We start from the raw sequence: 11161 nt of genomic DNA, 5'->3' as shown, positions 1-11161 counted from the left end.
CTTCTTTCAGTTTTTTGTACACAGGCCCACTAACTTGATTGCTCTTTTCCGCCACTTTGTGGAGTGGAGTTGCAACCTGTTTGCAATACAAGATTGGCGGGCAAAAGAGCGCCTGAAAACAACCTTTCGAGAAGAAGAAGAGGATCAAGTATACTCACGGTACAAATCAGCAGTGGTGGAAAAAAGTTGAAAATTGTCATAATTGAGTAAAAGTAAAGATATGACTCAAGTAAAAGTGAAAGTCACCTAGTAAAATACTACTTGAGTAAGATTTAAAGTATTTTGTTTAAAACATACCTAAGTATCGAATGAACATTTTAAGAATTACATTTACTTATGTATTAAAAGTATAAGTACAAGTATAAATAATTTCAAATTCCTTATATTAAACAAAGCAGATGGCCACATTTTCTAGTTTTTATTTATTTATTTGCGGACAGCCAGGGGCTTGCTAACCACGTTTCCATCCAACCATTTCAAGGGATGAATTACCTGACACATGAAAAAAGTCATGACCAGCCTGATGAAAACAGGAAATGTACAGGGCCAGATTAAGAAATCACAGGCCTTCCCGACTGTAGGCAACCGGTAACTTACAAAATAAAGGAAAGACATAAGTAAATGAGAGATACAAATGATATGTTGTGTTGTGGGGTGCATTTTTGTTATGTACTTGAGTGAAGACCCAAAAGCGGTTTTAACAGAAAACAGAGTTCTTTAATGAAAAACAGGAATGGCATAAATCCTCTTCCAACGTAGTCAATGGAACAAAAAGAACGTTAGTATAATGCAGGATGCACCTGCCAGGCAGACTCCGACAGGATAGGACAAGGTGGAAGCAAACGGGACGACAGCTTGCTTCTGGCATCAAAAACACAAACAAGAATCAGACACTGAAAGTAGCAGGAACAGAGAGAGAAATAGAGACCTAATCAGAGGGGAAGAGATAACAGGTGGGAAAGAGTGAATGAGCTAGTTAGGGGAGATGTAGAACAGCTGAAGAATGAGAGACAGAGAAGGTAACCTAAAAAGACCAGCAGAGAGAGACAGAGTGAAGAGAAAGGACAGGAACAGACATAACAAGACATGACAGTACCCCCCACTCACCGAGCGCCTCCTGGCGCACTCGAGGAGGAAACCTGGCGGCAACGGAGGAAATCATCGATCAGCGAACGGTCCAGCACGTCCCGAGAGGGAACCCAACTCCTCTCCTCAGGACCGTACCCCTCCCAATCCACTAGGTACTGATGACCACGGCCCCGAGGGCGCATGTCCAAAATCTTACGAACCCTGTAGATGGGTGCGCCTCGACAAGGATGGGGGGAGGGACGAGCGGGGGCGCGAAGAACGGGCTTAACACAGGAGACATGGAAGACCGGGTGAACGCGACGAAGATAGCGCGGAGAAGAAGTCGCACTGCGACAGGATTAATGACCTGAGAAATACGGAACGGACCAATGAACCGCGGGGCCAACTTGCGAGAAGCTGTCTTAAGGGGAAGGTTCTGAGTGGAGAGCCATACTCTCTGACCGCAACAATATCTAGGACTCTTGGTCCTACGCTTATTAGCGGCCCTCACAGTCTGCGCCCTATTACGGCAAAGTGCCGACCTGACCCCCTTCCAGGTGCGCCGCAACGCTGGACAAAAGCCTGAGCGGAGGGGACGCAGGACTCGGCGAGCTGAGATGAGAACAGCGGAGGCTGGTACCCGAGGCTACTCTGAAAAGGGGATAGACCGGTAGCAGACGAGGGAAGCGAGTTGTGGGCGTACTCTGCCCAGGGAGCTGTTCTGACCAAGACGCAGGGTTACGAAAAGAAAGACTGCGTAAAAATGCGACCAACAGTCTGATTGGCCCGTTCGGCTTGACCGTTAGACTGGGGATGAAAGCCGGACGAGAGACTGACGGAAGCCCCAATCAAACGGCAAAACTCCCTCCAAAATTGAGACGTGAACTGCGGGCCTCTGTCGGAAACGACGTCAGACGGAAGGCCATGAATTCGGAAAACATTCTCGATAATGATCTGAGCCGTCTCCTTAGCAGAAGGGAGCTTATCGAGAGGAATGAAATGAGCCGCCTTAGAGAATCTATCGACAACCGTAAGAATAACTGTCTTCCCCGCTGATGAAGGCAGTCCGGTGATAAAATCTAAAGCGATGTGAGACCACGGTCGAGAGGGAATGGGAAGCGGTCTGAGACGGCCGGCAGGAGGAGAGTTCCCAGATTTAGTCTGCGCGTAGACCGAACAAGCGGCGACAAATCGACGCGCGTCACGTTCCCGAGTGGGCCACCAGAAACGCTGGCGAATGGAAGCGAGCGTACCCCGAACGCCGGGGTGGCCGGCTAACTTGGCAGAGTGGGCCCACTGAAGAACGGCCGGACGAGTAGGAACGGGAACGAACAGAAGGTTCCTAGGACAAGCTCGCGGCGACGGAGTGTGAGCGAGTGCTTGCTTTACCTGCCTCTCAATTCCCCAGACAGTCAACCCCGACAACACGCCCCCTCAGGGAGAATCCCCTCGGGGTCGGTGGAGACCTCAGAAGAACTGAAGAGACGAGATAAAGCATCAGGCTTGGTGTTTTTTGAGCCCGGACGATAAGAAATAACAAACTCGAAACGAGCGAAAAACAGAGCCCAACGAGCCTGACGCGCATTAAGTCGTTTGGCTGAACGGATGTACTCAAGGTTCCTATGGTCAGTCCAAACGACAAAAGGAACGGTCGCCCTCCAACCACTGTCGCCATTCGCCTAGGGCTAAGCGGATGGCGAGCAGTTCGCGATTACCAACATCATAGTTATGTTCTGACGGCGATAAGCGATGAGAGAAAAACGCGCAAGGATGGACCTTGCCGTCAGAGAGAGAGCGCTGAGAAAGAATGGCTCCCACGCCCACCTCTGACGCGTCAACCTCAACAACAAACTGACTAGAGATGTCAGGTGTAACAAGAATAGGTGCGGATGTAAAACGATTCTTAAGAAGATCAAAAGCTCCCTGGGCGGAAACGGACCACTTAAAGCACGTCTTAACAGAAGTAAGGGCTGTGAGGGGAGCTGCCACCTGACCGAAATTACGGATGAAACGACGATAGAAATTAGCGAAGCCCAGAAAGCGCTGCAGCTCGACGCGTGACTTAGGAACGGGCCAATCAATGACAGCCTGGACCTTAGCGGGATCCATCTTAATGCCCTCAGCGGAAATAACGGAACCGAGAAAAGGGACAGAGGCGGCATGAAAAGTGCACTTCTCAGCCTTCACATAAAGACAGTTCTCCAAAAGGCGCTGGAGGACGCGTCGCACGTGCTGAACATGAATCGAGAGAGACGGTGAAAAAATCAGGATATCGTCCATGTAAACGAAAACAAAAATGTTCAGCATGTCTCTCAGGACGTCGTTAACTAGTGCCTGAAAGACAGCTGGAGCGTTAACGAGGCCGAAAGGAATAACCCGGTATTCAAAGTGCCCTAACGGAGTGTTAAACGCCGTCTTCCACTCGTCCCCCTCCCTGATGCGCACGAGATGGTAGGCGTTACGAAGGTCCAATTTGGTGAAAAACCTGGCTCCCTGCAGGATCTCGAAGGCTGAAGACATAAGAGGAAGCGGATAACGATTCTTAACTGTTATGTCATTCAGCCCTCGATAATCCACGCATGGGCGCAGGGACCCGTCCTTCTTCTGAACAAAAAAACCCCGCTCCGGCGGGAGAGGAGGAGGAGACTATGGTACCGGCGTCGAGCGAAACCGACAAATAATCCTCGAGAGCCTTACGTTCGGGAGCCGACAGATAGTATAATCTACCCCGGGGGGGAGTAGTTCCCGGAAGGAGATCAATACTACAGTCATACGACCGGTGTGGAGGGAGAGAAGTGGCCTTGGAACGACTGAACACCGTGCGCAGATCGTGATACTCCTCCGGCACCCCTGTCAAATCGCCAGGCTCCTCCTGTGAAGAAGAGACAGAGGAAACAGGAGGGATAGCAGACATTAAACAGGTCACATGACAAGAAACATTCCAGGATAGGATTACTAGACCAATTAATAGAAGGGTTATGGCGCACTAGCCAGGGATGACCCAAAACAACAGGTGTAAAAGGTGAACGAAAAATTAAAAAAGAAATGGTTTCGCTATGATTACCAGAGACAGTGAGGGTTAAAGGCAGCGTCTCACGCTGAATCTTGGGGAGAGAACTACCATCTAAAGCGAACAAGGCCGTGGGCTCCCCTAACTGTCTGAGAGGAATGTCATGTTCCCGAGCCCAGGTCTCGTCCATAAAACAGCCCTCCGCCCCAGAGTCTATCAAGGCACTGCAGGAAGCAGATGAACCGGGCCAGCGGAGATGGACCGGAAAGGTAGTGCGTGATCCAGAAGGAGAGGCCTGAGTAGTTGCGCTCACCAGTAGCCCTCCTCTTACTGATGAGCTCTGGCTTTTACTGGACATGAGGTGACAAAATGACCAGCGGAGCCGCAGTAGAGACAGAGGCGATTGGTGATTCTCCGTTCCTTCTCCTTGGCCGAGATGCGGATACCCCCAGCTGCATAGGCTCAGCATCCGAGCCGGCGGAGGAGGGTGGCAGTGATGCGGCAGGTGGCAGTGATGTGGAGAGGGGAGCAACGGAGAACGCGAGCTCCTTTCCACGAGCTCGGCGACGAAGATCAAACCGTCGCTCTATGCGAATAGCGAGAGCTATTAAGGAGTCCAGACTGGAAGGAACCTCCCGGGAGAGGATCTCATCCTTAACCTCGACGAGGAGACCCTCCAGAAAACGAGCGAGCAAAGCCGGCTCGTTCCAGTCACTAGAGGCAGCGAGAGTGCGAAACTCAATAGAATAATCCGTTATGGATCGATTCCCCTGACATAGGGAAGACAGGGCCCTGGAAGCCTCCTCCCCAAAAACAGAACGGTCAAAAACCCGTATCATCTCCTCCTTAAAGTCCTGATACTGGTTAATACACTCAGCCCTCGCCTCCCAGATTGCCGTGCCCCACTCACGCGCCCGTCCGGTAAGGAGAGAAATGACGTAGGCGATGCGGGCTGCGCTCCTGGAGTAAGTGTTGGGCTGGAGAGAGAACACCACATCACACTGAGTGAGGAATGAGCGGCACTCAGTGGGCTCCCAGAGTAACACGGCGGGTTGTTGATCCTGGGCTCCGGAGACTCGGAAACCCCGGAAGTGGGCGGTGGATCGAGGTGGAGTTGGTGAACCTGTCTTGTGAGGTCGGAGACTTGGACGGCCAGGGTCTCAACGGCATGTCGAGCAGCAGACAATTCCTCCTCGTGTCTGCCTAGCATCGCTCCCTGGATCTCGACGGCGGAGTGAAAAGGGTCCGGAGCCGCTGGGTCCATTCTTGGTCTGATTCTTCTGTTATGTACTTGAGTGAAGACCCAAAAGCGGTTTTAACAGAAAACAGAGTTCTTTAATGAAAAACAGGAATGGCATAAATCCTCTTCCAACGTAGTCAATGGAACAAAAAGAACGTTAGTATAATGCAGGATGCACCTGCCAGGCAGACTCCGACAGGATAGGACAAGGTGGAAGCAAACGGGACGACAGCTTGCTTCTGGCATCAAAAACACAAACAAGAATCAGACACTGAAAGTAGCAGGAACAGAGAGAGAAATAGAGACCTAATCAGAGGGGGAAGAGATAACAGGTGGGAAAGAGTGAATGAGCTAGTTAGGGGAGATGTAGAACAGCTGAAGAATGAGAGACAGAGAAGGTAACCTAAAAAGACCAGCAGAGAGAGACAGAGTGAAGAGAAAGGACAGGAACAGACATAACAAGACATGACACATTTTCCTTCCAAGACACATTGAAGCTGTTCTGGCAGCTCGTGGTGCCCAAACACCCTTTTAAGACTCAATGTTGGTGTTTCCTTTATTTAGGCAGTTACCTACAGTGGGGAGAACAAGTATTTGATACACTGCCGATTTTGCAGGTTTTCCTACTTACAAAGCATGTAGAGGTCTGTAATTTTTTATCATTGGTACACTTCAACTGTGAGAGACGGAATCTAAAACAAAAACCCAGAAAATCACATTGTATGATTTTTAAGTGAATTCATTTTGCTTGGGCCAAGAAACACAAGCAATGGACATAAGACCATTGGAAATCTGTCCTTTGGTCTGGTGAGTCCAAATTTGAGATTTTTGGTTCCAACCGATGTGTCTTTGTGAGACACAGAGTAGGTGAACGGAAGATCTCTACATGTGTGGTTCCCACCTTGAAGCATGGAAGAGGAGGTGTAATGTGTGGGGTGCTTTGCTGGTGACACTGTCTGTGAGTTATTTAGAATTCAAGGGACACTTAACCAGCATGCCTACTACAGCATTCTGCAGCTATACGCCATCCCATCTGGTTTGCGCTTCGTGGGACTGTCATTTGTGTTTTCAACAGGACAATTACCCAACACACCTCCAGGCTGCGTAAGGGCTATTTAGTGTAGCCTAGTGGTTAGAGCGTTGGACTAGTAACCAAAAGGTTGCAAGTTCTAATCCCAGAGCTGACAAGGTACAAAATCTGTTGTTCTGCCCCTGAACAGGCAGTTAACCCACTGTTCCTAGGCCGTCATTGAAAATAAGAATTTGTTCTTAACTGACTTGCCTAGTAAAATAAAGGTAAAATAATAATAAAATTTTTTACCAAGGAGAGTGATGGAGTGCTGCATTAGATGACCTGGCCTCCAATCACCGACCTCAACCCAATTGAGATGATTTGAGATGAGTTGGACCGCAGAGTGAAGGAAAAGCAGCCAACAAGTGCTCAGCATATGTGGGAACTCCAAGACTGTTTGAAAATAATTCCAGGTGAAGCTGGTTGAGAGAATGCCAATAATGTGCAAAGCTGTCATCAAGGAAAAGGGTGGCTACTTTGAAGAATCTCAAATATTAAATATATTTTGATTTGTTTAACACTTTTTTGGTCACTACATGATTCCATATATGTTATGTGTTATTTCATAGTTTTGATGTCTTCACTATTATTCTACAATGTAGAAAATAGTCAAAATCAAGAAAAACCCTTGAATCAGTAGGTGTCCAAACTTTTGACTGGTACAGTACCTATGACCATAGTATTTACATTAGCAATTGCTGCACAGCTTAGTGGTGGATCAAGTGAATGAAGGCTACCGTTGGCCTTGTATGTTTTGATCCAGAACAAATAAGATGAAATGTGAGTGAAATATGAATTCATGTTATTGTACATTGGTTGAAATCAAATCAAAACAAATTTTATCTGTCACATGTGCCGAATACAACAGGTGCAAACCTTACTGTTACAAGCCTTAACCAACAATGTAGTTTTAAGAAAAATAAGAGTTAAGACCTAAATTTACTAAGAGAAAATGAAAGAGTAGGTGTGTTTAAACGTTTGACTGGTACTGTATCTTAAGATGAACACACTAACTGTAAGTTGCTCTGGAAGGTCTCCCGAGTGGCGCAGTGGTCTAAGGCACTGCATCGCAGTTGCCAACGGTGCCACTAGAGATTCTGGTTTGTCTCTGGACCTACTCACTGTCACAGTCATACTCTGGACCTAGTTTTGTCCCATTGAATAAATGTTGTGGATCTTAATGTTTTTCCTCATAATCCTGGACTATCAGACCACCATTTTATTACGTTTGCAATCGCAGCAAATAATCTGCTCAGAACCCAACCATCAAAAGTTGTGCTATAAATTCTCAGACAACCCAAAAATTCCTTGATGCCCTTCCAGACTCCCTCTGCCTACCCAAGGACGTCAGAGGACAAAAATCAGTTAACCACCTAACTGAGAAACTAAATTTAACCTTGCGCAATACTCTAGATACAGTTTCACCCCTAAACACTAAAAACATTTGTCATAAGAAACTAGCTCCCTGGTATACAGAAAATACCCGAGCTCTGAAGCAATTCTTCCAGAAAATTGGAACTGAAATGGCGCCACACCAAACTGGAAGTCTTCCGACTAGCTTGGAAAGACAGTACCGTGCAGTATCAAAGAGCCCTCACTGCTACTCGATCATCCTATTTTTCCAACTTAATTGAGGAAAATAAGAACAATCCCCCCAAAAAAATTTTCACAAAGCTAACTAAAAAGCAGAATTCCCCAAGAGAGGATGGCTTTCAATTCAGCAGTAATAAATTCATGAACTTCTTTGAGGAAAAGATCATGATCATTAGAAAGCAAATTACGGACTCCTCTTCAAATCTGCATATTCCTCCAAAGCTCAGCTGTCCTGAGTCTGCACAACTCAGCCAGGACCTAGGATCAAGGGAGACACTCAAGTGTTTTAGTACACTATCTCTTGACACAATGGATACTGGACCCTATTCCAACTAAACTACTGAAAGAGCTGCTTCCTGTGCTTGGCCCTCCTATGTTGAACATAATAAATGGCTCTCTATCCACCGGATATGTACCAAATTCACTAAAAGTGGCAATAATAAAGCCTCTCTTGAAAAAGCCAAACCTTGACCCAGAAAAAAAAAAAAAAACTATTGGCCTATATCGAATCTTCCTCTCTCAAAAATGTTAGAAAAAGCTGTTGCGCAGCAACTCACTGCCTTCCTGAAGACAAACAATGTATACGAAATGCTTCAGTCTGGTTTTAGACCCCATCATAGCACTGAGACTGCACTTGGGAAGGTGGTAAATTACCTTTTCATGGCATCAGACCGAGGCTCTGCACCTGTCCTCGTGCTCCTAGACCTTAGTGCTGTTTTTGATACCATCGATGACCACATTCTTTTGGAGAGATTGGAAACCCAAATTGGTCTACACAGACAAGTTCTGGCTTGGTTTAGATCTTATCTGTCGGAAAGATAACAGTTTGTCTCTGTGAATGGTCTGTCCTCTGACAAATCAACTGTAAATTTCGGTGTTCCTCAAGGTTCCGTTTTAGGACCATTATTGTTTTCACTATATATTTTACCAGTTGGGGATGTCATTCGTAAACATAATGTTAACTTTCACTGCTATGCGGATGACACACAGCTGTACATTTCAATGAAACATGGTAAAGCCCCAGAATTGCCCTCGCTAGTAGCCTGTGTTTCAGACGTAAGGAAGTGGATGGCTGCAAACTTTCTACTTTTAAACTCAGACAAAACAGAGATGCTTGTTCTAGGTCCCAAGAAACAAAGAGATCTTCTGTTGAATCTGACAATTAATCTTGATGGTTGTACAGTCATCTCAAATAAAACTGTGAAGAGCCTCAGCATTACTCTGGACCCTGATCTCTCTTTTGACGAACATATCAAGACTGTTTCAAGGACAACTTTTTTCCATCTACGTAACATTGCAAAAATCAGAAACGTTCTGTCCAAAAATGATGCCGAAAAATGAATCCATACTTTTGTTACTTCTAGGTTAGACTACTGCAATGCTCTACGTTCTGGCTACCCGGATAAAGCACTAAATAAACTTCAGTTAGTGCTAAATACGGCTGCTAGAATCCTGAATAGAACCCAAAAATGTGATCATATTACTCCAGTGCTAGCCTCCCTACACTGGCTTCCAGTTAAGGCAAGGGCTGATTTCAAGGTTTTACTGCTAAAATACAAAACATTACATGGGCTTGCTCCTACCTATCTTTCCGATTTGGTCCTGACATACATACCTACACGTAAGCTCCGGTCACAAACGCAGGCCTCCTAATTGTCCCTAGAATTTCTAAGCAAACAGCTGGAGGCAGGGCTTTCTCCTAAAGAGCTCAATTTTTATGGAATGGTCTGCCTACCCATGTGAGAGACGTAGACTCGGTCTCAACCTTTAAGTCTTTACTGAAGACTCATCTCTTCAGTAGGTCACATGATTGAGTGTAGTCGGGCCCAGGACTGTGAAGGTGAACGGGAAGGCTCTGGAGCAACGGACCGCCCTTGCTGTCTCTAGCTGGCCGATTCACCTCTCTCCACTGGGATTCTCTGCCTCTAACCCTATTACAGGGGCTGAGTTACTGGCTTACTGGTGCTCTTCCATGCTGTCCCTAGGAGGGGTGCGTCACTTGAGTGGGTTGAGTCACTGAAGTGATCTTCCTGTCTGGGTTGGCGCCCCCCCCCCCCCATGGGTTGTGCCGTGGCGGAGATCTTTGTGGGCTATACTCGGCCTTGTCTCAGGATGGTAGGTTGGTGGTTGGAGATATCCCTCTAGTGGTGTGGGGGTTGTGCTTTGGCAAAGTGGGTGGGGTTATCTCCTGCCTGTTTGGCCCTGTCCGGGGGTATCATCGGGTGGGGCCACAGTGTCTCCTGACCCCTCCTGTCTCAGCCTCCAGTATTTATGCTGCAGTAGTTTATGTCTTGGGGGGCTAAGGTCAGTCTGTTATATCTGGAGTACTTCTCCTGTCTTATCCGGTGTCCTGTGTGAATTTAAGTATGCTCTCTCTAATTCTCTCTTTCTCTCTTTCTTTCTTTCTTTCTTTCTTTCTCTCTCTCGGAGGACCTGAGCCCTAGGACCATGCCTCAGGACTACCCGGCATGATGACTCCTTGCTGTCCCCAGTCCACCTGGCCGTGATGCTGCTCCAGTTTCAACTGTTCTGCCTGCGGATATGGAACACTGACCTGTTCAATGGACGTGCTAACTGTCCCAGACCTGCTGTTTTCAACTCTCTAGAGACAGCAGGAGCGGTAGAGATACTCTCAATGATCGGCTATGAAAAGCCAACTGACATTTACTCCTGAGGTGCTGACTTGTTGCACCCTCGACAACTACTGTGATAATTATTATTTAACCATGCTGGTCATTTATGAACATTTGAACATCTTGGCCATGTTCTGTTATAATCTCCACCATGCACAGCCAGAAGAGGACTGGCCACCCCTCATAGCCTGGTTCCTCTCTAGGTTTCTTCCTAGGTTTTGGCCTTTCTAGGGAGTTTTTCCTAGCCACCGTGCTTCTACACCTGTATTGCTTGCTGTTTGGAGTTTTAGTCTGGGTTTCTGTACAGCACTTTGAGATGTCAGCTGACGTAAGAAGGGCTATATAAATATATTTGATTTGATTTGATTTGAGTCCAGTCTCTATTGCAGCTGGCCCTGACCGGGAGAATCACGGGGCAGCACACAATTGGCCCAGCGTCGTCTGGGTTTGGGGAGGGTTTGGCTGGCAGGGATGTCCTTGTCCCATCACGCTCTAGCGACTCCTGTGGCTCTTCTGAGTTAAGCGTGCAGTGTGGCTTGGCTGGG

The sequence above is a fragment of the Oncorhynchus masou genome, chromosome 24, assembly GCF_036934945.1.
Source record: "Oncorhynchus masou masou isolate Uvic2021 chromosome 24, UVic_Omas_1.1, whole genome shotgun sequence".
Classification (NCBI taxonomy): domain Eukaryota; kingdom Metazoa; phylum Chordata; class Actinopteri; order Salmoniformes; family Salmonidae; genus Oncorhynchus; species Oncorhynchus masou.
This window is presented reverse-complemented; position numbering follows the sequence as displayed.